We start from the raw sequence: 15,526 nt of genomic DNA, 5'->3' as shown, positions 1-15,526 counted from the left end.
GTACACCAGAGCCATTTTACAAAGAAGACTCTGCCAAAATTTCAGCAGAATCTGAAGCTTTCTTGGTTCATTTGACAGGTTGATATTGGTTCAGAGGTCAGTTTACAGGGAAAACTTTGCCGAATTTTTCCCAGAAAAGTAAACTACTGTGAAGCGTAGCTATGGCTGGATCGCAGGACACTACTCTTTACAATATCAAGAAGCTGGATGGAACCAATTTCCCATTGTGGAAGAAGCAGATTTGGCACGTGTTGGTACAAAAGAAGCAGATAAAACCTATAAAGCTCAAGGGGATAAAACCAGAAGATATGGACGAAGATGAATGGAGCGAAATGGATAAATTGGCACTCTCTACCATTATGCTGACTTTGGCAGAAAGCCATGAAACCGGCCCGTAGGGCGGTAGGCGTTGGCTTTCACCCGAAATTCTTTACTTTATACACACACACAGAGCACTTTGCAAAGAGAACCCGTAATGGGAATTAACACTTCAACTCACACACGGCTCGGAAGCTAGAATGCTCCGAGCAGACGCCGACAACCTGTAGGCCCCAAAATTGGCGCCCCTTTCGGTATTTCTTTATTCTTTAGGAGGGTAAATTACAAGGTAAGGTCCTGGGAATCCTTCACGTGTATCCACCTAGATACCATTTGATTTGGCCAAATTTCGGTAGCATAACAGCCCCAAAACTTGCGCGAAACCAATTCCCCTGCTGGAACTCGCTTGCACTGTCGTATACCCTCTGATTCCTGTCCAAAAACAGTAAATTCAGCACGCTGTATTTACTGGTTTTTGCCCTGTTTTCAGCCCCAAACAGTCCCCTAACTGTCCTTTGCCAATGGGGCACGATTCCCAATGATCCTGGCGTCCGTATGGCTGAAAAACAGTCAAATTACAGTGCATACACAGCGCTGATTTTGCACCTATACGGTGAGGTTATGACCCTCACCAGTGCCTGCTTTGGAGCAGCAGTTAGCTACCCCTGTTCCTGCTCAAGGAGGCTCTTGCCTCAGCACAAAAGCATGAACCCACACAACTGTACATCAGTCAAATGAGTAGCCCTCTTGTGGGGCATCACATAACTGCACGTAGGGGAGAAAGAGAGCAGTATGTAGCGTGCGGGGCATCACTCCCGTCACCATACTGTACATAGAGGGAAAGGAAGCACTCCATAGCTCTTAACCTGTGACAGGTTCTCAATGAAGCATCCTCCCAGCATAAATCGAGCGCCCTCTCTTCTACCCTTGACCTGTAATGCATCTGTGAACAAATAGATGCAAAAAGGAGAAGATTTCCATGGCTGCCAAAACCTGCGTATCGCTGAAAACGCAGCAAAACAGCCCTGTAAACACGCATCTGATGCCTTCCAATGCTGAAAATGAGCTCCTTGGACCTAGGCAAAGTCATGGGAAGCTCAAAAATGGAGAGAAATGACTGAAAATCCAAGTTAACAGCCTCCAAAACTGCTCCAGAAAGTCAGTTACGGGTTCTGTTCTCCCAGACTTGGTAAATTGACCACAAAGTGCCACTTGGCACTCATACATGCAATTTCCCCGCATTGGGCTTCCTGCTTAAAAATCTCTCAACTTGTGCATCAGTTGACTTTGCAGCAGAGTACTAAAATGTTCCCTTGGTCATACCGAAGGTAATGACGCGAACACATTTCACAGCCCAAAATAGCAGTTCCCTAATTTTTAGGAGATGCTTCCGTCGGGCTCTCGCTGGTCTTCTGACCATCTATCCTCATTGGGACCGCATCCAAAAGTGCAATGTGGCCCAACTGTCGGATACTTTCTGTTGGTGATCCCACCTTGACTTTATGCCTTTATTGAGTTCACTTCCTAGTATCCACCAACTTGCTAAGTGCGACGGGGGGGACCTGTATGATCTTGCTCTGAGCCTAGACATCCTCTTACTGTACGAATTCCAGTGCCGACCAGCTTCCCGTCTGCGGGTGAAACTACCGTTCACATTGGCCATACAATGTCCGACCATTTGCAACTTCAAAAAGAGGGTCTCAAAAATAAAACAAAAATCATTGGAAAGAAACCAACAACTAAGGTTAGCAATTGCCACGTCCTCGTGACATACCCCCCTCTTGAAATCGCAAACGTCCTCGATTGCATACCATAAATACATGCCATAGATGATCTTGTGTGGTAAGCACCCTTTTATCATCGCATGTATCCGCAAGAAAGACTGTCAAAACATATATACAAATGACTTAATGGGACCTTCATACTTTTGTCAAACTGTACACTGCTGTTGCACTGAATCCATGAGTACATTTGATGTGCTAGCTCTATCATTACCCCTCCTTTGCAAACATTGGGTTGGGGCATACGTAGGCTGTAACCCAAAGGCCTCAAGGTAAAGCTGCAATACATTTGGTGACTCTGACAGTTCATGCTCTTCCATCCACTTTGCATCCATAGGTGGATAGTTCTTGAACTTCACCATAGCATCTTGCAACCTGTCCCTTAACTTTTACGTATGCAAAAGGCTCTTGCCTCTGCAAACGAGCATAATTCCACAACCTGACGTACCACCCACGACCAAGCAAGCTCAAATTTCAAGATGATTTACCAATGCGTCATAGAATCCAAGCAATCGCCTCAGAGAATCGGCAAGCAGCATGTCACCTGGCAGACCCACATCACTCCCGCACGAGATCTAGTGGCCAATCTACCACCGTGAGACCTCTCCCTATCTCATCTTGGTTCATACTTGCAAACCCTAAAACGCAGCAGAAAATCAGCCCTAATTTGACCACTTTTTAGCAGGGCGTACATGCGGAATTTCCTGTTTGTCCTGTGAAGAGGAACCCTCTTCCATAATGCGCTTCCCTTTGTCGGCCATAGTGTAATCCCGTATTCCTGCACTGTGTGTCTTTACCCTGAACAATCCAGGCTCACTCTTTGAGGAAAAAGTGATTGATATCCCGGCAACGGAACCATGTAACCGGCCCGTAGGGCGGTAGGCATTGGCTTTCACCCGAAATTCTTTACTTTATACACACACACAGAGCACTTTGCAAAGAGAACCCGTAATGGGAATTAACACTTCAACTCACACACGGCTCGGAAGCTAGAATGCTCCGAGCAGACGCCGACAACCTGTAGGCCCCAAAATTGGCGCCCCTTTCGGTATTTCTTTATTCTTTAGGAGGGTAAATTACAAGGTAAGGTCCTGGGAATCCTTCACGTGTATCCACCTAGATACCATTTGATTTGGCCAAATTTCGGTAGCATAACAGCCCCAAAACTTGCGCGAAACCAATTCCCCTGCTGGAACTCGCTTGCACTGTCGTATACCCTCTGATTCCTGTCCAAAAACAGTAAATTCAGCACGCTGTATTTACTGGTTTTTGCCCTGTTTTCAGCCCCAAACAGTCCCCTAACTGTCCTTTGCCAATGGGGCACGATTCCCAATGATCCTGGCGTCCGTATGGCTGAAAAACAGTCAAATTACAGCGCATACACAGCGCTGATTTTGCACCTATACGGTGAGGTTATGACCCTCACCAGTGCCTGCTTTGGAGCAGCAGTTAGCTACCCCTGTTCCTGCTCAAGGAGGCTCTTGCCTCAGCACAAAAGCATGAACCCACACAACTGTACATCAGTCAAATGAGTAGCCCTCTTGTGGGGCATCACATAACTGCACGTAGGGGAGAAAGAGAGCAGTATGTAGCGTGCGGGGCATCACTCCCGTCACCATACTGTACATAGAGGGAAAGGAAGCACTCCATAGCTCTTAACCTGTGACAGGTTCTCAATGAAGCATCCTCCCAGCATAAATCGAGCGCCCTCTCTTCTACCCTTGACCTGTAATGCATCTGTGAACAAATAGATGCAAAAAGGAGAAGATTTCCATGGCTGCCAAAACCTGCGTATCGCTGAAAACGCAGCAAAACAGCCCTGTAAACACGCATCTGATGCCTTCCAATGCTGAAAATGAGCTCCTTGGACCTAGGCAAAGTCATGGGAAGCTCAAAAATGGAGAGAAATGGCTGAAAATCCAAGTTAACAGCCTCCAAAACTGCTCCAGAAAGTCAGTTACGGGTTCTGTTCTCCCAGACTTGGTAAATTGACCACAAAGTGCCACTTGGCACTCATACATGCAATTTCCCCGCATTGGGCTTCCTGCTTAAAAATCTCTCAACTTGTGCATCAGTTGACTTTGCAGCAGAGTACTAAAATGTTCCCTTGGTCATACCGAAGGTAATGACGCGAACACATTTCACAGCCCAAAATAGCAGTTCCCTAATTTTTAGGAGATGCTTCCGTCGGGCTCTCGCTGGTCTTCTGACCATCTATCCTCATTGGGACCGCATCCAAAAGTGCAATGTGGCCCAACTGTCGGATACTTTCTGTTGGTGATCCCACCTTGACTTTATGCCTTTATTGAGTTCACTTCCTAGTATCCACCAACTTGCTAAGTGCGACGGGGGGGACCTGTATGATCTTGCTCTGAGCCTAGACATCCTCTTACTGTACGAATTCCAGTGCCGACCAACTTCCCGTCTGCGGGTGAAACTACCGTTCACATTGGCCATACAATGTCCGACCATTTGCAACTTCAAAAAGAGGGTCTCAAAAATAAAACAAAAATCATTGGAAAGAAACCAACAACTAAGGTTAGCAATTGCCACGTCCTCGTGACAGCCTTTACTTCAATGATGCAGACGAGATGTCGGCTTATCAAGCATGGTTAAAGCTAAGTGATCTTTATGAGAAGCACAGTGCAGCTTCACAGGTATACTGGCTTAAGAAGCTTGTTGACTTGAAGATGAAAGAAGGGACACCTATGTCCAATCATCTGAATGAATTCAACACAATCTATAGTCAGTTGTCAGCTCAAGGTGTCAAGTTTGATGAACCTGTTAGAGCTATGTTCTTGTTGATCACATTGCCGGAAAGTTGGGACACTTTTCGCACAGCTTTGAGTAATTCTGCACCTCCAGATGGTTTGAACATAGCAGGTGTAGAAGGAAGTCTGCTTACTGAAGAAACCAATAGAAAGACAATGGACAAAGGCAAAGGAACAGCCTTAGTTAGCAGGGGAAGGACCAAAGAAAAGTACAAAGGTGGAAAGAGGAATCAGTCTCGTAGCAAGTCCCGCAGTGCTAAAGGCAAGAGTGACATAGAATGCTACCATTGTGGCAAGAAGGGTCGCATGAAAAGAGACTGCAAAGAATGGAAAGCAAAAAAAGGCAAAGAGAAAGCTGAAGACCATGGTGAGAAGAACAAGTCCTCAGTGAAGATTCAAGAAATAAATGTGACAAACACTGTTGCAGAGGATGACAGTCTAGTGTCAGGCGACATCTACTTCTTGAAGAATACAATGGACTCAGCTCTTCTTACAGCATCTGATGGAAATGCACTGAGTGACTGGATTATAGACTCAGGGGCATCACTTCATGTGTCTCCAAACAAGGAGTGGTTTACTTCTTATGTGACCACTAAAGATCATGTTCGGCTAGGCAATGGGCAGACATGTGAGATCTTAGGTGTTGGAGATGTTCAATTGAAGTTTCAGAATGGCTCTTCTTTCACGCTGAAGAATGTGAGACATGTTCCCGCAATTACAAAGAGCTTGATCAGCACAGGTTTACTTGATGATGCTGGCTACGTCACCATTTTTGGACAGAACATGTGGAAGATATCCAAGGGTTCTATGACAGTAGCACATGGAGTAAAGTCTGGAGGACTTTACATGATTTATGTATCAAATGTCTCTAAAAATGTAATCAATGTAATCGAGCAGCCGAACGTTTCTTTGTGGCATAGCCGGTTAGGACATATGTCCAAGAAGGGAATGGAAATCTTGTCTCATTCTGGTTATTTGCCTGGCTTTTCATTTAATGATTTTGAATTCTGTGAACATTGTCTGTATGGTAAGCAAACACAGCAGCCACATAAGCATAGAAGCAGTAGAAGAGATACACAGTTGGCACTTGTTCATAGTGATTTGTGTCGACCTATGCCTAACCTATCTCTAGGGGGAGCTTCTTACTTTATGACATTTATAGATGATTACTCGAGGAAAGTATGGGTTTACTTTCTCAAGCACAAGGATGAAGCGTTTAGTGTTTTCAAAACGTTTGTGACACTTGTGGAGAATCAGAGTGGCAAGAAGCTTAAATGCTTACGCACTGACAATGGTGGAGAGTATGTTTCAAAGGCCTTTCAGGACTTTTGTGAGTCAAAAGGTATAAAACGTGAACTTACTGCTCCTTACAATCCTCCTCAAAATGGTGTTGCTGAGAGGATGAATAGGACCATACAAGAGAAGGTCAGAAGTATGTTGTCTAATGCACAGCTGCCAAATGGGTTTTGGGCTGAAGCTGTATCAACAGTTGTTCATCTTGTAAATAGATCTCCTAGCAAGGTTTTGCAGAAGGATTCAGTGCCAGAGATGGTATGGTCAGGCAAAATGCCCTCATACAAGCATCTCAGAGTCTTTGGCTGTGAGGCATATACTCACGTTCCAAAGGAATTTAGGAACAAACTTGAGCCAAAGAGTAGAAAGTGCATCTTTCTAGGCTATGGTAATTCTGGTGAGATGGGGTACAGACTTTGGGATCCCGAATCCAGAAAAATAGTCCGCAGCAATGAATCCAAATATCATTCTGAACCAGAGAGGGTTGAGGAGATTAGAAGAGTTGTCTTCCAAGAAGATGGACCTGCACGTGCAAGACAAAATGTCAGGGCTCAAGAGGAGCAAGGACAGGATAGAGTGGAACCACAGGTTGTGGTTGAGCCTGACCCACCTATTGTGCGTAGATCTGGACGTGTCACGCGACCTCCTGATAGGTTTGTTCCATCTATGAACTATGTCATGTTGACTGATTGCAATGAGCCTTCATGTTACAAGGAAGCAGTGCAAATGAAGGACTCCGGGAATTGGCAATTGGCCATGCAGTCAAAGATGACAGCTCTGCATAAAAACAAGACATGGAAGCTAGTTAAATTACCACAGGGCAAAAAGGCTCTACCTTGTTAATGGGTTTACAGGTATAAGATCACCGCTCATGATAGTCAGCCAAAGTACAAAGCAAGGCTTGTTGCCAAGGGCTTTAAGCAAGAACAAGGCATTGACTTTGAGGAAGTCTTCTCTCCGGTGGTCAAGATGACTACATTGAGATGCTTTCTTGCATTGGTTGCCATATTAGATTTGGTGTTGCACCAAATGGATGTCATGACAACGTTCTTGCATGGTGATTTAGATGTGGAAATTTACATGCAGCAGCCAGAAGGGTTTGTTGAGAAAGGCAAGGAAGATTGGGTATGCCAGTTGTTAAAGAGTCTTTATGGCTTAAAACAATCACCGAAGGCATGGTACCATAAATTCCACAAGTTTATGCTTTCTCAAGGCTACAAACGTAGTGAGTTCGATCACTGTCTATATACAAAGAAGTCTAAGGATGGCAGTTGGTTGATCCTTATTTTGTATGTGGATGACATGTTGATTGTTGGCAAGCACTTGGAAGAAATTTCAGCTTTGAAGTCAAAGATGGCAAAATCGTTTGACATGAAAGACATGGGTGAGGCAAGTCATATACTTGGTATGCGCATTGAGAGAGACAGATCAAAGAAGTTGATTTGGTTATCTCAAACAGAGTATATTGACAAGGTTTTGCAACGTTTCAATATGGAGAAGGGAAAGGCATTGAGTGTTCCATTGCCACCATATGTGAAACTTAGCAAACAAGATTGTCCTGTGTCTGAGGAAGAACAAGCTGAAATGGATAAGATTCCATATGCGTCTGCAGTGGGTAGTTTGATGTATGCAATGATTGCTACTCGCCCAGACATTGCATTTGCAGTGGGAGTAGTAAGTCGATACATGTCAAACCCAGGCAAGAAACATTGGGAGGCAGTGAAAGGAATATTGAGATACCTGAAAGCTACAAAGAGTATGCGTATATGCTATGGGAGTCAGGAGCTAAGTGTAGAGGGTTTTACAGACTCAGATTATGCAGGTGACTTAGACAACCGAAGGTCTACGTAAGGGTATGTCTTTACATTGGCTGGTGGAGCAGTATCATGGCGTTCTAGATTACAAGATTGTGTTACTCAATCTACTACAGAGGCTGAATATGTTGCAGCATCAGAGGCATGCAAAGAATCAATTTGGCTTAATCGACTAGTAACAGATTTGGGAATCAAAGAAGAGATGCCTGTGTTATATTGTGATAGTCAAAGTGCTATACAATTGGCTCGCAATCCAGTTTATCACTCAAAGACAAAGCATGTGGATGTGAAGTATCATTTCATCAAGGAAATGCTCGAGGATAAGCAACTTCAGCTTGTCAAAGTTCACACCACAGAAAATCCTACGGATCTACTTACAAAAGGACTTCCCTCAGAGAGCTTTGCGCATTTTCGCAAGCAGTTAGGTGTAGGGTAGTACATCACTTCTCTACATCTCTTGTATATTAGCTTGTATAGTAGCTTCTCTCACACTTAAAGTACCACATTGGACTTTAAGTGGGAGGTTGTTGGGATATAAAGCCCAATGTGGTCGCCCAGGTAAGTGGGCGGGCCGCCAGGTATGTACACATATTCTTTTGTAAAAACCTAATAAGAACTCACTATGCTCTACACATTACAGTAGAGCGAGTTCACCATATCGTCGTGCTCTTCTTGTCGCACTCTCTCTTGCGTCGCACTTCTGCTCGTACTCCTTCAATGCCAGAGCAGTGTCGGTACGGCATTGCGTTGGGGAGCAGCTAACAATTTCATTAGTAGCATCTGTGTGTGCAGTTGTGAGTTAATTTGCACATTTCATTAATAGCCTAGGGATTTTTAAAAGTGAAAGTTGAAGGGTTTTTTAAGTTATTAAGTAAGTGTGCCAAGTGGCACACATACCATTGCAAACTAACTCTCTCACTCTCACTCTCACCCTCTCTCTTCCTAGCGCCCCCTCTCCCTGATGGCTATTTCGGAGCCCCCCCTCCCCCATTTTCAGTGTTGGCAGTGCTCCTACCTCCCCTATTGTGAGTATGCTCTACGCATTGGAGCCCTCCATGGAAGCTTGAGAGCAACCCCTTGCGACATATGTGGTGGCCTCGTGCTCCCATTGTTTAGAACAAGGGTTCTCATAGCCATAGCCAGCTTTTGGTGAAGTTTCATCGTGACAAGTTGCAGCAGGCACTTTCTTCGTAGAGTGTGGTGGCTGTAAATTCTCTGTTTTCAGCCCTTAATCACCTCCTCTAGGGTGAATTTCAGCAAAATACATATAGAATCTAGTTCTTCTTTACCTACAGTACGTGTACAGAAAGTTTCGTGCAATTCCATCGTGGAAAAGGTCTCTATTTCGGCTTTGGAAGGTGCTCAGGTAACATTTTCAGGTTATGTGCAGAAAATTACAGCAAGCATGTCTACGTGCATTTTGCGTGTTTCTCCCGTGTTTTTGTTGCAGGAATAATTATGCATAAAGGGACTCAGTTAGCGGAAGGTAGACTCTCATTTTCGAGAGCTTCCGTTGAGTTTTGTGGAAGATACTCTCGTTTTTGAGAACTTCCCAAAATCTCATAGCAGAGGGAAAATTCTCTCAGTATTCAGAGAGTAGCTTTCGCACTCTCTCAGTCAGAAGCAGAAAAGAAAGAATAGAGGATGGGCTATTGCCCCGTTCTTGTGCTTGTAAAGATTCTCCCTTAGTAATAAAGATAATCTCTTTATGGGGGGGACCAGCCCATCTTCTGGTCCCCAATGAAGTGTCAAGCTTTCTCTCTCTCTCTCTCTCTGATTCTCTTGAGTATTTGAAGTACAATTAAAAGTCAGTTTACGGTTCCGTATTTTTGTGACATTTGTGTGTAGGATTGGAAGAGAGGATTTTCTATGTAGAGATCTCTTCCGGGGAATTGCTTTTCAAGAACAGAGTTGCGTTTCGAGCGTCGAGACTTTGAAGGTAACGATTTTCATGTTATGATCTCTGAGTATTTGATTGCAGGTGTACTTCCTCTTCATGAGGGAGTAGGAGTGAGGGAGTATGAGCAGAGGAAGGCATGAGCCTCTGCAAGAGAAAAGCGCTCTGAGGAACTAGAGCCAGATCAGCCCAAGGGTTTTTTTTCCTGTTTTCAACCCATAAACGTCGTAGACAGGGCTGATTTACGAGAAGGAACCAGAGAACACCCCTCTTTTGTGTGTAGGATTGGAAGAGAGGATTTTCTATGTAGAGATCTCTTCCGGGGAATTGCTTTTCAAGAACCGAGTTGTGTTTCGAGCGTCGAGACTTTGAAGGTAACGGTTTTCATGTTATGATCTCTGAGTATTTGATTGCAGGTGTACTTCCTCTTCATGAGGGAGTAGGAGTGAGGGAGTATGAGCAGAGGAAGGCATGAGCCTCTGCAAGAGAAAAGCGCTCTGAGGAACTAGAGCCAGATCAGCCCAAGGGTTTCGTACCCGAGTTTGGGAAGTAGATCCACGGATCGGAGAGAGGTAGTCTCTCAAGTTGTGATCCGGAAGTTGGGATTCCCAAGTAAGGACTACGTGTCTGGGAAAGCAGAGTTGTTCTGCGGGGAGAGGACTCTGGAAACAGAGTTGGAAAAGAGAGCTGCAGGGATGGCATGCCCTGAGTCTGGAAGGTGAGATCCAGAGGCGAGAACCTTGGTTCTCAAGGATTTCGAATAAGGAACGGAAGTTCCTTGGAATAGGGTTTTGCCCTAGGAATCGGAAGCTGAGGCTTCCGAGAACCATCAAGTCTTATTCTAGAACCAACGTGGTAATACGTTCGGTTCAAGTGCTTGTATAGACTTCTCCTCGGTAATATAGATACTATTTAAGGGGGGGGGGGGGGGGGGGGGGGGGGGACCGGCCCATCTTCTGGTCCCCAGTACTGTGTCGATCTTCTCTCTCTCTCTCTCTCTCTCTCTCTCTCTCTCTCTCTCTCTCTCTCTCTCTCTCTCTCTCTCTCTCTATATATATATATATATATATATATATATATATATATATATCCTCTGGCTTCAGTAATAAGTGATAAATCCTATTTATCCGAATGTATTTTTTATTGTTATGCGCTCCCGTTTGTGACACTTTCCTTGAGTGATACACAACACTGCCAAAGCTCTAATACCAATGTAAGGTGCAGCGGAAGTGAATGTTGAACTTTGCTCAAGATGAGTGCTCCGAACTGTGCTCAAGGTTCCTTTTACTTACGCAAGGGAGAGCCTTCCGTTCCTTTAGTGAGAGAGTGCAATGGACACAAACAAAGTGGTGAACACTGTGAATGAAGGTGCATGAGACTGAGAGATAGAGAGAGAAGAATATGACACCAGAACGTTGTCAAGCCCTCCTCCGAAGGCCCCACTCTATGGCGAGAGCGGTCTACTATTGATTGCACAAATCTCTACAATGCTTTGGACTTGCCGACAATGTCGACGACGATGAGAACGACGACGAGACGGGCTGAAATCTGAAAATGCTAAGGGCTGAAATCTGCAAATCTTTATCTGTTGAATTGTGACTCTATGTCGGTGACGATATCGATGGCGACGATGCGACGACAATGCGCTGAAAACGCAAATGCTGAAATCTGTGTTTTCCGGGCTGAAACTGCAAACTGCGTTGGATCTGACCGTGCGGCCAGGATCTACTGCAGAAAGGTGAGATCTGCGAGGTTCGGGACTTCTTCTACGGAGTCTGACTGCTGAAAACTGAAAATGCTGGTCTGTTTGTTGACCCTGTTGCGAAGATCTGCAAAAACGCTGAGGTGCCAGGCTGAGCAAAAACGCTAGGACTGATTTGGGCTCTGCTATGGAAACATTGTGAATCTGCTGGTGCAAACTACTAACGCTAGGGCTGATCTGTCCTCTGCTGTCGCCAAGCTACTGCAAATGTAAAAATGCTGGCTGATCTGGGTGCAAAACGCTAGGCCTTCTTGCAGATGCAAAAACGCTAGGCCTACTGGGGGTCCTGCTGAGAAGGTGCCTGTTGAACCGAGATCTTGCTGCCTCTTTTGCCAGAATTGCTAGAGCTAGGTTTTTCTTATATAGTCACTTACTCAATTTGCCCTACCTAGTTCCCAACAAAAGTCACTTAAAAATAATAAGTGAAAAATGTCAAAAATAGGGAAAATAGGTCTATGCACTATAAAAATGCTCCTGATGGGTTCTGATGGAAATCAGATGATCATGTTGTGAGCAACCACAGGATATGCATATAATCTAAGTGTCTGGACATGCACGGTCTGCGAACAGACTCACAAAAGTGCCAGATTACTTCCTAATCTAACTGAACTGAACCCATGTCATGAAGTAGCTTGTCCACGTACACATAGGGTTAGATGTGCACGTGACAAAAGGAGACATCATTTATCTTTTCATTTATCTAAAATGGTCCATAGTATCTCATGCTAAACTTTGGAAAAAGCCGCTCCTTTCCCTTTTTCTTTCTCAGGCGTGATATCTCAAATCGTAAGAGCCCCCAATCGTCTTCCTTTAATTTCAAATCGCATCGGTGTCGATCTGCTACCTTCTTGAGTCTTTTTTGAGATTGCTAAAGCCTCCCGGACCTTGGCAAAAGCAATGTTGAAGTCTCTCATGTATAAGTCGGCTTAAAAAAACTTATCTTTCGTGCTTAGGAAGGATGGAACCTCGTAGCACCTTCAATAATCTCAAATAGCGCCTTCCCCGTCGAAGAGTGGATCGTGTTATTGTAAACAAATTCCACCAAGGGCAAAAAATTTTCCCATTGAGTCTCCACACCTTTCAAGGTGGTATCAATGCCGCGGTGACCCGTAAATGGTGGACAGTGGCATTCGATTAGAACCTTTTCCCTCAACGGCTGCGTAACGCACAACATCGTTTTCTTCATCAAGTAGCCATCCCGAATGGAATATCCCGCTACTACCTCCCCATTCTGTATTCGATTGAATACGTCAGAAAAATCTGGATATGTGGCGTACTGATCGACCATATCCTCGAAGCTTCTATGATGAATCACAGAAATAACCAAGACGAACAGCTTCCAGGACAAAGCATCTGCCACCAAGTTCTTTTGTCCCTGTACATGGATAATCTGAAAGTGAAACAGTGACAAGATGTTAGCCCACCGCATATGCGTTTCCGAAAGCTGCTTCTGTGACAAGTAGCGTAAACTCTGATGATCAGTGAAGACCGTAAAATCGGGTCCGAGTAGGTCGCCACTGAGTAAGAGCATGGATAACCACCAAAAGCTCTTTCTCATAAATCTGTGCTGTCAATTCCGGCCTTGAAAACAATCAGCTCTCATAGGCAATGACATGGCCTTCTTGCATTAAAACCGCACCCAGACTACGACCACAAGCATCACAATATACTTCGAATGATTTTTGCAAATCCGGCAAAGTCAAAATTGGCCCTGTAGTCAATTTCTCTTTCAAAGTCTAAAAGGCAGTCACCTCTATGGGTCCCCACAAGAAAGGGACTCCTTTCTGTGTCAAGATATGCAAAGGGGAAGCAACCTCTGCAAAATCTCTAATGAACCGCCGCTAGTAAGAACATAAGCCCAAGAAGCTTCTAACTTCATGGACATTCTTCAAATCGGGCCAATCACGTATAGTCTCAATCTTGGCCGGATCCATCTATACTCCTGCTGCTGAGACGATGTGTCCCAAAGTCTAAATGATCTCGAATAGACATGGTTGCAATAGGGGTTAGTCAATCGGGCATCTATGAGGTACCGACTGGATCTAGATGCGATTGCTAGCTACATTGCCGATAAATCATGATCTAAGATCCGAATGAATGTTGAATGTCATGTGATGTCTAGTAATGTCATGTGATGTGACTGTCGATTGGTACATGTGCTAGATGTGTGTTCCTAGTACGTAGGTACTAACAGTCAGTGTATGCTAAGACGGTTTATGGCCTCTGTCTGTTTAGCGGGCGTAATCGAGGGTGATTACAATGCTTTCAAGAGAAGGGTATGTCACAAAGTGATGACGTGGCTGCCCAAAACCCTAATTCTCTTGAAACCCTAATCCTAACCCTAACCCTGATTTGCTAACGTGGCGGGCTGACCTTGGCGGGCTGACATGTTGTCTGTTGTACAGACACCAGCGTGATTTACGGAAAGCTGGGCAGATTTTGGCTTTTGCTTTTACTCAATGCATGAGATGAGAGAGAGAGAGAGAGAAGCTTTTGCTTTTATTTTATAAAAGCATAGAAGAATGAGAGAGAAAAAGCTTCTGCTTTATTTTAAAAGCTTTTGATTGGCGAGCTTTCTAGAACTTGCTTTATTTTATAAGCAAGAAAGAGAAAGAGCCTTTGCTTTATTTATGGGCTTTTGAATTTGAGCTTTTGAGGCTCTTCTTTTGGCATCCCTTGTAACTTTAAATATGTGAGCAGACCTCTCACAACTGAGAGCATCTGGACGTAGAGTCTGAGTGTGAGCGCCTGCCCACACTCTTGTACTTTGAACTCAGATTAATACAAAAAGAAATACCGAAAGGGGCGCCAGTCTTTGGGTCCAATATCTCTAGGCACGGAACTCCACCAAGCCAGTGTTGAATCAATTGTGAACTGTGAACTGTTTTATAAGTGGTTATTTGGTGATGTCGCGGTAGATTCTTGACTTGGAGTGTCCAAGTCTGTTACAACTCAAGAAAGAATGGAGATGCGACAACTGTGCTTGACAGATGCTACGATACTCCAAGGATCCCTAGTATGCGAAATTTTTGGCGAAGCATCCACTTGACGAGATGCACTCCTGATGGTGTGCCACCATCCATTCACCTCTCAAGTCAACTCTAAAGAAGAAACCTACACCGGCGGTAACCAGACAAAGTGTCCTATTAGAGTTTTCGTTGATTTCTTCGTCACCAAGCAATCGGGTATGACGATTTCCTCTTGGCGGAATTCATAATCCGAATCCATATGTGCTGCAAATAAAAGGATCGGATCCTCTGTAGAAGAAGAATCGTCTAAGCTTTGATACCAATGTAATAGACTTGGGACACTCCAAGCCAAAGATCTGATGTAACACACGTGAGAGAAACTGAAACAACTAAACAAAATTGAGAGAGAACATGGCATGGCGGAGTTTTGCGCCCAAATGCAATGCCTCTTCGGTATTTCTTTATTATTATGCTTCAACAAGTACAACGTCCAAGGGTCCTCTCTCTCTGCAGTGCTCCCAAGCAAATCTGCCAAAAGAGGAGGCCCCTGGCAATCTTATAGAGGCCCTTGGCCATGCCCAAAAGCAATTACATAAAAAGATGAGGTTCAAAAAGCATCTCGAGCCCCAAAAGCTAGCACCTAGCGGCTCTCCATACACACTGCCATGTCAACACCCTGTCAGTGCAAACCGCGGTGCAATTTTTGGAGATCCGTATGCCTGCCACATCGTCAGCCTTTACGCAAATTGGGTCCAACTTTCAATTTTGAAAGGTTTTAGGCCCCTCGGCCGGGTTCTATAAGTTGGGCGGGTTAGATTTTTAACTCTTACCCCTTTGGGCCCCTCGATAGGAAGAGAATTTGGCCTCCCTTCTGTCCAGCCTTTGTCCTCAGGCCATACCACATCATCACTTTGTGACAAC

At 44.6% G+C, this 15,526-nt stretch overlaps 1 protein-coding gene across 2 annotated transcripts in view; it reads right to left on the bottom strand.

The window, feature by feature from the left end:
* LOC147438449 (uncharacterized) overlaps positions 1-15,526 on the bottom strand; it is a 44,823-nt gene that overhangs the window by 27,715 nt on the left and 1,582 nt on the right. The gene's annotated exons all lie outside the window — the stretch shown is intronic.

The sequence above is a fragment of the Adiantum capillus-veneris genome, chromosome 16, assembly GCF_014529385.1.
Source record: "Adiantum capillus-veneris isolate H3 chromosome 16, ASM1452938v2, whole genome shotgun sequence".
Taxonomy (NCBI): Eukaryota; Viridiplantae; Streptophyta; class Polypodiopsida; order Polypodiales; family Pteridaceae; genus Adiantum; species Adiantum capillus-veneris.
This window is presented reverse-complemented; position numbering and strand designations above follow the sequence as displayed.